The sequence below is a fragment of the Manacus vitellinus genome, unplaced genomic scaffold (assembly GCF_001715985.3).
Source record: "Manacus vitellinus isolate BGI_N305 unplaced genomic scaffold, ASM171598v3 scaffold_30_pilon, whole genome shotgun sequence".
In the NCBI taxonomy this organism is placed as follows: Eukaryota; Metazoa; Chordata; class Aves; order Passeriformes; family Pipridae; genus Manacus; species Manacus vitellinus.
In genome coordinates this window covers 6,779,491-6,791,874 of record NW_021940291.1, presented here as the reverse complement: position 1 = coordinate 6,791,874, position 12,384 = coordinate 6,779,491, and the positions used below count along the sequence as shown (strand labels likewise).

General features: G+C 36.5%; 1 protein-coding gene across 3 annotated transcripts in view; it reads left to right on the top strand.

Moving 5' to 3' along the window:
* Nucleotides 1-281: 281 nt before the first annotated feature.
* MRVI1 (murine retrovirus integration site 1 homolog) overlaps nucleotides 282-12,384 on the top strand; it is a 103,958-nt gene continuing 91,855 nt past the window's right edge. For all 3 annotated transcript variants that reach the window (XM_018076118.3, XM_018076119.3, XM_018076120.3), the window contains exons 1-2: nucleotides 282-934; nucleotides 1,527-1,615. The gene's annotated coding sequence lies outside the window, so the exon portion shown is untranslated. The remainder of the gene's footprint in view (nucleotides 935-1,526; nucleotides 1,616-12,384) is intronic.

The following is a 12,384-nucleotide window of genomic DNA, read 5'->3' as shown; positions in this document are numbered from 1 at the left end:
CCGGGCGTTCGTCCCTTTCCCCTTTCATACATGCGTCACGTACCTACCCATAGATATATATATATATATATGTATATAAAACACTGAAAGGCAGTGCCGCGTGTTTTTATTTGTCCTTGCAGCCGCTGGTCAATGGGGTAGATTTGCCTGGCTGCTCTCTCTGGTCTTGGGACCGCGACTCCCTCACGGGCAACGCCTCCTCTCAGGATATTTTAAAATCGTTATAAATATATAAAATCGTGCGGATTTCCCCCCATCTTCGTGGGAAAGCAGTGTGTAAATCCAAACAGATTTTTACCCGACTAGCTCAGCCGGTGTAATACTATTAAAACATATTTAAATTTTTCGGCCGCAGCACGGCCAACTATTTTCAAATTATCCAAGTGTTCCTTATTACAAATACTGAATCTGATAAAATCTAATAAGATGCTGAGCCCAGGCGCTGATCCTGTAGCCTGTTCTGTGTGAGGGATTCAGCCACAGGGAGGCGCAAAGTAAAGAAGAAATTTTAAGATTTGACTGCTCCTAAATTGTGTTTTTCCAATTATGATGGCAGATGCATTGGTGTATTTGAATAAAACACAGCAAGCACAGTAACGTATGACCAATCTTGGGTTTTTTCCAGCTCCCAAGGCAAAAAAAAAAAAGGATAGTAAGACTAAAGGATCGTCTGGCACATTTCTACTGAGGTGATTTAAAAAAAAATTAAATCTGTGACATTACTTACACAGCCTATTAAACCCTAAAGCAAACGATTTTGTCCTATAGCTAATTATCCACAGAATACAAAATTTTGAATGAGTCAATAGTCACAACTATAATGCATTATACTAGTAAATTTGATTTTAAAAATAGTTGTGAATTACTGTAATACTATGTATTACAGTAGCAATGACTAGATGACTTGCAGTGTCACCTGTTCTCTGAAGCCAAAGTAAGTAGTATTTTTAATTACTTAACATTTTGGATGTGAACTTTTGATTTTTATTTATGCACTAATTATTTTGAACAGAGTTAACTGGTCCAATACATTGTAACAAGTATTTCTCCTACTCTTTGAATAGATTTGTTCCATAAGTGCTTTTTGTAGAGAAACTTTTGCGTGTGGCAGGAAAGCTGAGTGACATTGAAATTAGTAGGAGTGTGCATTTTTTGAATTGGAAACATGCCAAAACCAATGTTATGCAGAGCAAGATGCTAATTAATAGAGTTTCTAAGCCTACTTTACTGATTTATAGGCTGATTTTTCAAAATAAGCTACTTTTTAGATATTGTTGCTGATACTGCAGGTATTTGGACTGAAAAATCAGCCTGTTCCTGAGGTGTTTGCTCACCAGTGTCTGTAGTAAATTTACTTTCCTCACAGACAGGTTGGTCAGGGCATTTAGAACTTATTAATTAATTTAGGCCTTGACATGATGTGTATCTTGAAAAGATAGCAAGCAGGTTTAGTAAAATGCTGGGCTGGTTGGTTAAGAAAGTACTAAAAATGAACATAATAGGTATATTTTTTTTTTATTTGGTAGTTTAATATTGTGCTGGCTCCAGAGGCTGTCGGATTAGCTGTGCATCTCAAACTTGTTCCTGTCAGGAGCTGGGATTTTCTGTCCTGCTGGTAAGGAATGCTGATGAAGGCTGTATCAAATGAATTTTGAGCAATGTTATAGGTACTCTTTTCCTACAAAACTAGCTCTTTTAATAAAACAATATGAAATCTAAAAAGACAGAGCTGTAAGAATGGACGGTCTTGACTATTTTGTGTTAATGATTCACTGGGACGTGTAGTGTTTTTGCAGATCATGAAACATTTTGTACAGCTACTAAAACCTGCATAATTTTATACTGACAGAATTGTTAATTTTGTGTTGTTTTTCATGCTTCTTCACATGATTACATTTGCCTTATTTATCTGATAAGCATAGTTGTGTCCTACTGAGTTAGTCACCTAAATCTACAGAATTGTTTTGCAAGCAAAGACTGTAAGAGATGTCTGTGATTGTGGTTTGCAAGCAAGTTGTCTATTTGAAGTTGGAGAGAGAAAAAATTGAAGGGACATGAGACACACTTCATGCTTACCTGTCCCACTGACTTCTTTCTAATCCTCTTACCTGGCACAAACATTTCTTCTTTGCACAGGCCCACTTCTATTCACTCTACCACTGGTTATGGTTTGCTTGGGTTGCATAAAATGTAATGTCTCCCTACTCAGGAATATTGCAGTGCTGAAGTTATAGCTGCACTTCTTTTCAGTGTCCTTCTCCATGTGGGATGTAGGGAAATATTTCCATTTATTTTTTGATGAATACAGAACCTGGTCTGACCCCGGTACGCTTCATGGTTGGGTTTCAAAGGAGGATTTTTGTTGTTGTTGTTGTTAGTTTTTGCCCTGATAGCCTTCTACCTTCTGTGTATTATAATTAGCGTTGATTAGTAGGATAAAAGTGTGGTTTAAAAGAAATGAATCCCAGAAACATTACAATCCTTGGGTTTGCTTTGCTCTATAGAGTTTCTCTTGGAAAACTCCAGAGGCGCAGCTGTAGGATGCAGGAGAATTTCGTTCTGTTCTCTGTGGGGCTGGTGAGAAATGAATAGTGCCATAAAAAGTTAACAGTACGAGTGCAGTTCTATAAAGTGAATTTTTTTATGCTTAAAACCTCACCAAGTTTCTAAATATAAAACTGTCGATGCAAGTACGGTATCGCTATTGCCACCTTCTGGCGGCTGTTCACAGTTAGTATCCAGCGTTCTCTTTAGTATCCAGCGTTCCTCTGCGGAGTTCAGTATTTACTCTGGTTACAGCTTTGCATTTTTCTATCTCTTGGGCTTCAGTGTGTTACAAGATGTCAAAAATATGTTACTTGTTCCAGGAAACTATAATCTATAAATACTGAATTGTTAAATGATAACTTTTATTTGAATGATAGACATGTCATATGCAAAAAGGGTGATTTTTCCCCTCCCTTCTCTTCTTGGTGAAGGCTTTTTCAGGGATTATGCAATAGCATTACAGGTTTAAAATGCATGTCAGCAATTAATAGGACAAGTGAGGATTATACAAAAGACTGTAGAGGTATCAGATGACATTGTAGTGCTGTAATGTAAAGAATGAAAGTATCACTAATTTTTAGTATAGAACATTTGCTAGGAAGACCTAGTGGCTTTAAGACTTTAAACAGATTTACACCTAAAGAGATATATCAATTTTTTATTAGCTTATTTATTATGAACTTCACAAATTTTGCCATTGTGTATTCTCTCTCTTAAAAATATTTAGTTTACAAAAGCTTGCACTTGATCAGAGCAAAACTTTTAAAAAGAAACCAGAAGTTTGGGGTGGAGACTCCACTGACTATTCCTTGCCAAAGCTTTCTTCCAGGAGGACTCCTGAGTTCTGACACCATGTTCTTTGAAATGAAGTTGCACAACCCATTTCTGAACACATTAAATCACATTAATGCTGTAATGGAGATATTAGTAACTGACCCAAGAACATTGAGATCTCCATCATCCTCTAGTCTTTTTGATAAAATTATTTTTCATAAACTCCTTATTTTGACAGGTACTTTGACGTAAAATATTGTTATGTAATAATGACAGTTGTTTTTCATAAAATGCTTATAATAAAATATACTTTCTCTATTCAAAGGAATGTTATTGTATCCTGAAAATTGAAGGTAGAAAAGACTACAGAATAGGTTCAGAGATTAATGTCTTCTGATACTATAGTGGTACTTTTTAAAATATTCTGAAAGTAGTGGAGGAACTACATCTTATTTAAAATATCTCCTTCTTGCATTATATGCCTGTTCAAACAATTCTTTTCATTCTGAAACCTGTGCATGTTCTCTAAAACCCAAGTTTTTAACAGAAAGTTTAAGGAAAGGAAAACACATTATACAAGCAAGGACTTGAGTGCAGAAGTCAGTTCCAAAAATAACAATGAACACTTGTGCTGAAATTCTCAGGAAGGATGAAGCCTGAGAATCAGCCTGAAGATGAAGAAAACTTTTGGGAATATGTCAACAAATCTTTCTCTGTTTCCTGGCAGTGACTGGTTGTTCTCAACATCCTTTTCATTAATGTGATTTATCATATAAACTATATACTGACTTCTATACATAGAATGAAATAGAAAAAACAATTGATTTTCATGTATCTAACATCCATAGTTCCTTCTCTGAGTATTTACTTTTCTTCTATATCTCCATTTTTTTTTTTCTTTTACAGAACCCTTCCCACTTTTGTTTAAGCACTAAAGGTGACAATGTTTAAACAGATCAATGCCCTTACTTTTTGTGGGCAGAACTCTGTCCTGTCAGATGAGATCTGAATGATCTGCTCAATAGCCTGTGAATGCAGGTACCTGCTGATCTAGATAAAAAAAAAAATTAAAAAAATAATATTAATCTGGTTTGCATCACACAGAAATCTTCTGAAAACGTAAAGCCTATTTCTAATGTACTTGAAAAGATGGAGAGCAAAATCCCATGTCTGCATGAGCACAAGGATGAATGGCATGGATTTTGCAGAACCTGGCTATGATTTATATTTTAATTCATTAATACCTTGGAGTTCCTGCCTGTGTAGATGTTCTGAAGATGTAAAGTTTAAGGTGTAAACAGGAGACCCAAGTTTGGAAGTTTCCATCTTGTGTTGATTTCTGAAACCTGTATTTTTAATATTTTTCCGAGTAAACCTTTAAAGCTGTTAAAAGCTTGTTCCACAACCTTTTAAGATAAATTTTTTGAAGCAGGAACGGCAAAATAAATATTTGTATTTTGAAATAAAGTATATGTACACACATAGCAATATATATTTCCCCGTCCTTGCACATGTGTTCATTAAATATAATGTATAATATTTTGTACTGTACTGTGTAATACATTATGTATGCATTTAAAATAAGAAACTGTAAGTAGCCTTACTCTTTTGTCTGTTTACATATTCATGAATTTAGATTTCGTGGGTGTTTTCTTTGACCTTAATAGAAGCACTGCTAAAATGCATAGATACAGGTTGACTAATATTTACTCACAACCACAGCATTAATTATCAGAGATGCTGGGATTTTATTAAGGTTTACTTTATGTTCTCATCCGTGTATTTATTTAGAATTTTGCTCTCCCCCCCCCCAGTGTTTCATGAATATATCTTACTTTTTAGATAGAAGTCATTAATTTTTGTTGGACACACTAATAACTTCCGGTCCTAGGGGAAAGGAAATAAATCTTTATGTGGGAAAGAAAAATAGTAATTTTAATTTTTTTCCCACTCAAGATGGAAACTATTATTCTATTGGGTCTAAATTACTAGTTGTAAAGTAGGTATATTATGTGTAATTTATTTCACCCTATGAGGAAAAAGTGCACTTTTAAAACTTGACCTTTATGCCAACGATTCTATGTCCTGTCTTTAAATGCATCTTTCTATTAATAATGCAAAACACCTTATTTTTTATCATCTTACATTGGGGATGGAAAACATAAATCAGACTATTTTAAAATTCCAGTGCAATAGCACAATGTGTATCTATTCATTTATTTAAGAAATGTCTGTTCTGTGTTTCTGTCTAGCACTTGATGTGTTTATATCCACATTCTTCTTAGAAGGCCAGGGACATTTTGTTCAGTGATTTGAGAAGTGATGTGGATGGATGCCATACTTGAAGCCTGTTTTCATATTTCCCATCAACACGTAACTCAAGTTTACAATTAACTTGATCCATGCAAGTAGAGCCATCGATCCTTGATGAGGCATAAGCCCAGCTATCTTCTTGAATTAAGGCCTCAGGTTGGAAGAGAACCAGTAAATGTTATCAGGCAGAAGCAAAATGTTATTTTAAGATGCAAGGAGGTATTCTAAGCACTGGTTCCCTAGATAATTTGGAACCGATTTCCATGTATTACTCTGAGAATATCTTCTTTCTCAGCTTCTAAACCATGTGGCAAGTGGATCACTATTTGTTTAAAAGTAATTTATCTGAAGGAGTACCTGTTAACTGGAACTTCCCATAAGCAGGTAATAACACTTAGAAAGCAGAAAAAATGTACAGTTGTAAATTTTCGGGCCTCCCTTCTGCCTTCTCAAGGCATCTTCTAAAATCGGTATTCCCTGATAAGTCCAGGTGGTTATACTGGGAGATACTGGACTTAGTGTTCTCAGCCTGTGTTGTTAATGGAATCTAGGCTACAGTTCACAGCAGTAGCAAACAGCTGCACCAGAAATACTGTATTGTGAACTACCTGGAAGTTCTTGGGTTTGCACATTAATAGAAGAATATCTGTCGTCATTAAAGTGAGTGAGATCGAATAATGTAAGGAATTAAATTGGTCTCTCTCAGTAAGATGCATATGGATGTCTGCCTGGAGTTCTGAGCTGATTTCATTTGCCAAAGAGCACTCTGCTGCTGTTAGTGCCTTGTAGTCCTCTGCTGCTGGAATTGCCATCCGTGATGCAGTATGTTTATAAATAAGACTGTTTCTATCTACAGGCTCAGCCTGGGATGTAAAGTCAGGTTGTGTTTTTTCCAGCTTGCACATCACCACCAATAGAGCTACTGCTGGAACTCAGTCAAGAATTCTGTTGATTGAGAAGCCAGTAAAGAAACTCACAGAACTATGTTGCCTCTGCAAGTATGAGTAAAAGTTTATTTATATCAGTCAAGTGACTATGCATGCTCACAGATCAGACCATTCAAATGAAGGAAGGTGCAGCTTTCACAAGTTACTCCTTCTGATTGTTATCTCACTGGATAAAGAGGGGCTCTCATTTGCACTTTGGCAGATGATGTTGCAATTTCAGTGGTCTATGTGTGGTAATTCATAATGTGCTGGAAACACAAAACTTGTAAGAGAAACACCTTTAACTAGTTTATAACTAAATATTGTTCAGGCATAATTCCTTTGTGTTAATCAAAGGTAATAAAACTCAAGTAACAAACTAGGCAACTCACGTAGGCAAAATTGGTAGACATAGTACAGCTGACAGCTGTGTGACTCAAGTCTGGAGGAACAGGTATGTGTGCCTCAGATTCTCACATTTTTAGTCAGATGTCCCTCTAATATTGAGCCATTTTTTAAGATTGACAAGGGTGGTTGTGTTTTCTAATGTAATCTTAAAAATACAGGTTTCTTTCTTAGTTCAGTGGTGCCATTTTGTGCAGAAGGAATATACCTAAGGAATGTACCTAAGAAACACAATACTGATATTAGTCTGTCTGAAACTGTAGTGATGGAAACCTTTCAACCCTTGTGAGGATCAGCTTCATTGCTTAACTTTGCTCTTAGAGTTTCTCAAGAAGTTTAGCCTGAATTTCCCTCACTGTTGTGTCCCATTCAGTAATACATAGAAAAAGATGGGGTTTTACCTTTCTTTAGGGTAATTTGTGTTTTCCATAGGCATGTAAACAGAGCAGTCTGGTTCTTTGTAAAGAGATGCTATTTATGAAAGACATTTATACACCATGAAGGAGATGTGAAATCCTTTGAATTCATGCACATGTGATTGGTAATATAACTTCTACAAACTTTTTTCCTAATATCTTAACTCTATTATGAAAATATTTGTACTACGTGCCCCTAGGAAAGTTCAATCATGATGATTGCTAATAGGCTGGGGAATACAGGCAGTTTAGTAGGAACTCTTGCTGGCCATTGAGACTGTAGGAATACAAAAGAAAAAACTAGCACACAAATTTAGCTATGATACGTCTAAAATGAGACAAAACACTTCTGCATGGCCCTTCAAAGCTTGGACAGTAGTGTAAGATTTGGAAAAAAGAATGGTTTTACTTAGTACTTGAATTTAAGTAGACTGAAAATTTTGAAGGGAAAGCTTTGACTTCCTTTTGCAAAGCTTTATAGCAGTTTTAATGAAGTTTAATTCTCATACAACTGAGAAACTTTTAAAATAGCCAGTCACAATCCTGACAAGTGTTTGGAGGGGCTGGCTTTCTGTTGTGTGTTGTAATGTTTGTTTTGTACATACATCCATTTTAACTGTGTCTTAAAAGCAGTTTTGATGATGTTTCCTAAGCAGAACCTGCCAAGAGTTTACACCAAATTACACCAAAATCCTCTTTACTAAAAATTATAATAAGTTTACTAAGTTATTTTCTCTATCACTTGCACAGTTTCGTGTATGTAAAACTATAGGTCAGGCAGCTGAAGGTGAATGGTTGCTAATTCTGATCCCTCTGATCTTCCAGGTTTGAGAGGTTTTTCCAACATACCCTTTTCAATCTCCTCCTTCAAGTCACCTCCATGGAACTGCTATTGTTGGAGGAAGGAAAGCTGATAGTTCTTTTTGGAGGTTTTCACATGTTCTGGATAGAGCTGTTCTGTGGCTCTGAAGGCTGCTGGGAAGTATTCTAAATTTTCATGGCTTGAGGGAGATGAGACCTGCTTTGACTTTAAATATGTATCCACTCTCCAAAATGACCTGATAAAGGTATTGATCACTTACATTCTGTGCCCTAACCCTGCACATTCATCCTGCTCTGATTGAATGTGAGACAACAAGAACATTCTGCAATTGTTTCCTTCCTTCATTTGCAGGAGAAGTGTTAACACACTCTCATAACATACCCTCACAATTTTTCCATGCAAATAATCAAGCACGATAAACATCAGCAGAGGGCACTATTGAGGTATAAATAGAATAATAATACATTGAAATAATAAAAAAAAAAAAGGTGTTGCCATGTGTTTTCAGTTTTCATTCATAAAATCACAGCATAATTTACAATGAAAGGGGCCCTGAAGGTCATCAGGTCAATCCCTGCCTCAGAGAGCCAAATTGAAACTTAGATACAATTACTGTGGCCATGGTAATGTGTCTACATTTTTGGATAATCTGTAACAACCTGCAATCAGATTAGTTTTTTCTCCAAACCATTTTTGTATTCAGTTGTGAGACTGGATGCAAAAAATGCCCAGAGCTGAAGTGTAGTTATTTTGTATGAAGAATACTAGAAGAAAAAGGTTTAACCATTTTTGTTTCCAAAGTCAGTAAATGGTATTTTTTAACAATTACTCATCAACTTTAATAATAATAATAGGCAAGCATGAAAAAAAAAAAAATTAGTCCTAAGAGTACCTTGTTACTTCTGTAAGACAAGATTGACCAGCATGGTAATATCAATGTACCTGCTGTTGGAGCAACATGTCATTGTTGGGTTTGGGGGGTTTTAAAGTATGGTTTCTACAGTATTTGCTACTCAATAATATGATTTTCTTTTTTTCTAACACCCTTGTTGGAGAGCTGAAGTAGATAACAACAGGAAGAATTTTAACAAATGAATACTGATCTCGTGTTTTAAAACTTTGAAGATGTGCTGTATTGAACATGTGGACAGAATAATAGAAAGCAGAGGCTTCTCCAAATCAGTGAGTTTTATTAAGGAAATTTTTTTTCTTTTTTTTAATATAAACACAGCCCTAGCCTGTCATCATTACTTGAATTAATTCCAGTTCCTTTTTTAAATCTGCTTGCTTATATTAGCTAAAATTTTATTGGCTAAAATGGTAAACTGTTGAATTTTGTAGGATACAGCATTTTCCTTTAGCTCATCCAATTCTGCAATGCTTTTCAAGAGCATATTTGAGACAAAAGTGCTGAAGTCTGAGCTGTGGAACAAATGCCTGTTTTAAAATACCAAACACAATGCTATGTCAGGGAGTTTACTGACACTTATGTCACATGAAAGAACTTCTGATATTTACTTAAACCACTTGCATGCACTAATTATTTGTATAATTGACTTCAGACAAATGTTTTACTGCTGCCTTCAGTCCGAGGAGCAACGTTGTTATTCTCAGTGCCTAATTTTCGACATTTTTTTGATTGGCACACTGTTAGTTACAATGTTTATGCAGACAAAATATTTGTGATTTTACATATTAAATAGAAATGCTAAAAAGGAGAACATCTTTTTAAATTCTCTTTTTGCTCCTAGAAAAGTGAAATATAGAAGAGTGAGTGTTGTTAAGTCACTCTTGCGAGTAATATATTTGCCTACCTCTGTGGCCAGCAAACTGAAACGACTGGTAAAGACATCATTGGCCTCTTAAAAGCACTTCCCCCTCTCAGTTGAATCAACTATATTTGAAAGCTGTTTAGCTTTCAAATTCTGGCTCCTCTCAGATGGTGAGCTACCCCTTTAACATAAGCAGTGGGTTTAGTTAAATGTCAGTTTAGATCCCTGGCAGCCCTCCAAATAAATTAGTTCTAACCAGCTCGGGCAAATGGCCCCATGAGCCACGTGCAGCCTGGAGTGTTGCTGTGCACATCCCCTTGGGAGACCAAACACCAGCTGCTCTGGGATTCAGCGGAGGCTGAAGGTGCTGGGGGGCCTGAGGTGGAACTGTTCTGTTCTCAGTACCCAGCAGAGCTTGGCTGTGGTCAGAACCTTGGCAGGAATTCTGTGATGTTTTATGTGGGGTTGCACTGCTTGCAGACCTGCACGGCTCGGGTGGGGCAGGTTGCAGATCAGCTCTGTGCTCTCCAGTGTCGCTGCTTCCTGGAACACCAGGAGAAGGCTCTTTGTGCCACTGTTGAATTATCCCATTGGTGTAGCAGTTGGAAGCAGGTCCAAATGAGCAGGCAATATATTTTGATTACTGATAAGAAGCTTTTGTCTTTGATGGATGGGAATGTTTGCAATGTGGGAACAATATAAAGTCAGAAAACGTACTTCCAATTAGTATAGTATTAAAAAAAAAGAAACAACATTTAAAAAAAATTTTAAATATTCCTAGTTTCAAAATGTTGAAGTTCTCTTTATTTTTTGTTTAGGTAACATCAGCAAAGCTTTTTTTTCCCTATTTGATTTCATTTTTAATTTTATACTGAACATGCAACTGAGTAACACTAGCTGTGGAACAGAGGTAGGGATAAATATCTGTGCAGGTAATGTGATAGTTGGATGTGTTGGAAGATGATGGCATGAAGGAGGGGAAGTATTTGTGTAGTGAGTTTTAAATGGCATACAGTGTGAAAGAGTTGGGGCCATGCAAGGCACAGAAGGAGAAAAAAACCAGTTTAGGACAACTGCTAATGACACTATCTTTTCTGAGTACTGGCTGGGCTTTAAACAACAAAAAATTCACAACCTGGCAGTCCCAGCAGTGCAAATGTGGGAAGGGCCCCTACTGTAAACTTGTGTATCTCCTGCAGAAAATGTAGCTCAAAAGGAATATCAGGGACAATTATGAGGGGCTGACCAAACCTTAACAACGTGCAAGTTATGAATGGCCTTTGTTTAAATGGTTGCTCTTAACTGCCGAGGCACAGCGGTGACCAGCACTGCAAACAACACACATCAGCACTCCTGCTGGCAGCCCTTGCAGTGAGTGTCGGGAGGGCTCTCGGTGGAAAGGAATGCAAGGTCATGCATTGTATCATCCAGGAACTGGAAGGAGTTGAGATACGTGAAATCATGTGGGAAAGCAGCTGAATTACACCTGATCTACTGCAGAGGCACATATTCCTGGTGCTTCTCAGAGGCAGGGACTAAACTTACGAAAGAACAACTAATGATTTTAGTCATGACCTTGTGAAATCAGTGTTACTGTGGCTGATTAAAATCAAGCACGCAGCACTACAGATCCCTCATGTAACATCCTGTCTTTGGTGTTCCTCTTCCTCCCCCCACCCCAAACCCCAGCACAATGCCCTCAAATGGCGTTGTACTTGCATAATGAGATTCTGGTTTGTGTACTTTTTGAAAAGATATTTTAAAATTGCTCATCATTGTCTTTTTTGGTGGCAAATTTTACTTCAACTTTGTAGCAAATCATAGTGAGAGTTTTGTATTTTTTTTCTGTTATCTTAATATTTTCAAGTTGCAATTCTTTTGGTGACTTTTCCAAGAGGATGACCAATTGCTCTCTTGCTTAGTTTATATTCTGTTGCTATTCTAATGGGATGAGTGAAGAGAAGAGGATATTGTTTATTTTTACTTTCCTCTGCAGGGCTTTGCTTTGTGACACTTCTCTGTGAAATTATCCATATGTTTCCTTAGTAGTTTTCAAGGGAGACTTAATGTCACTATTATACAGAAAATGATGACATGCAAGGTGCTGCTCTTTTTCTGGCAATCTCGATTTTGTTCCAAAAATTTTGTTTAAAATAAAATCAGTGGGATTTACTGCCAAGGATGTTTAAATGCTTCTTACATTGTGAAAGAAGTTAAGAGTTAATTTAAAATCCTTCATTTCCCCAAATTTATTCTGAACCTCTAAGAAAAAAAAAAAGAGTGATGGAAGGAAATTTCTTATAAATACTTGCAGGGGCACTTATAAGTTTCTTGAATTCCTGGAATTGAAAGCAACTGTATGTATGTAGTGCATCCTCCCAAATCCAGGTAGCTAATTATCTACAATA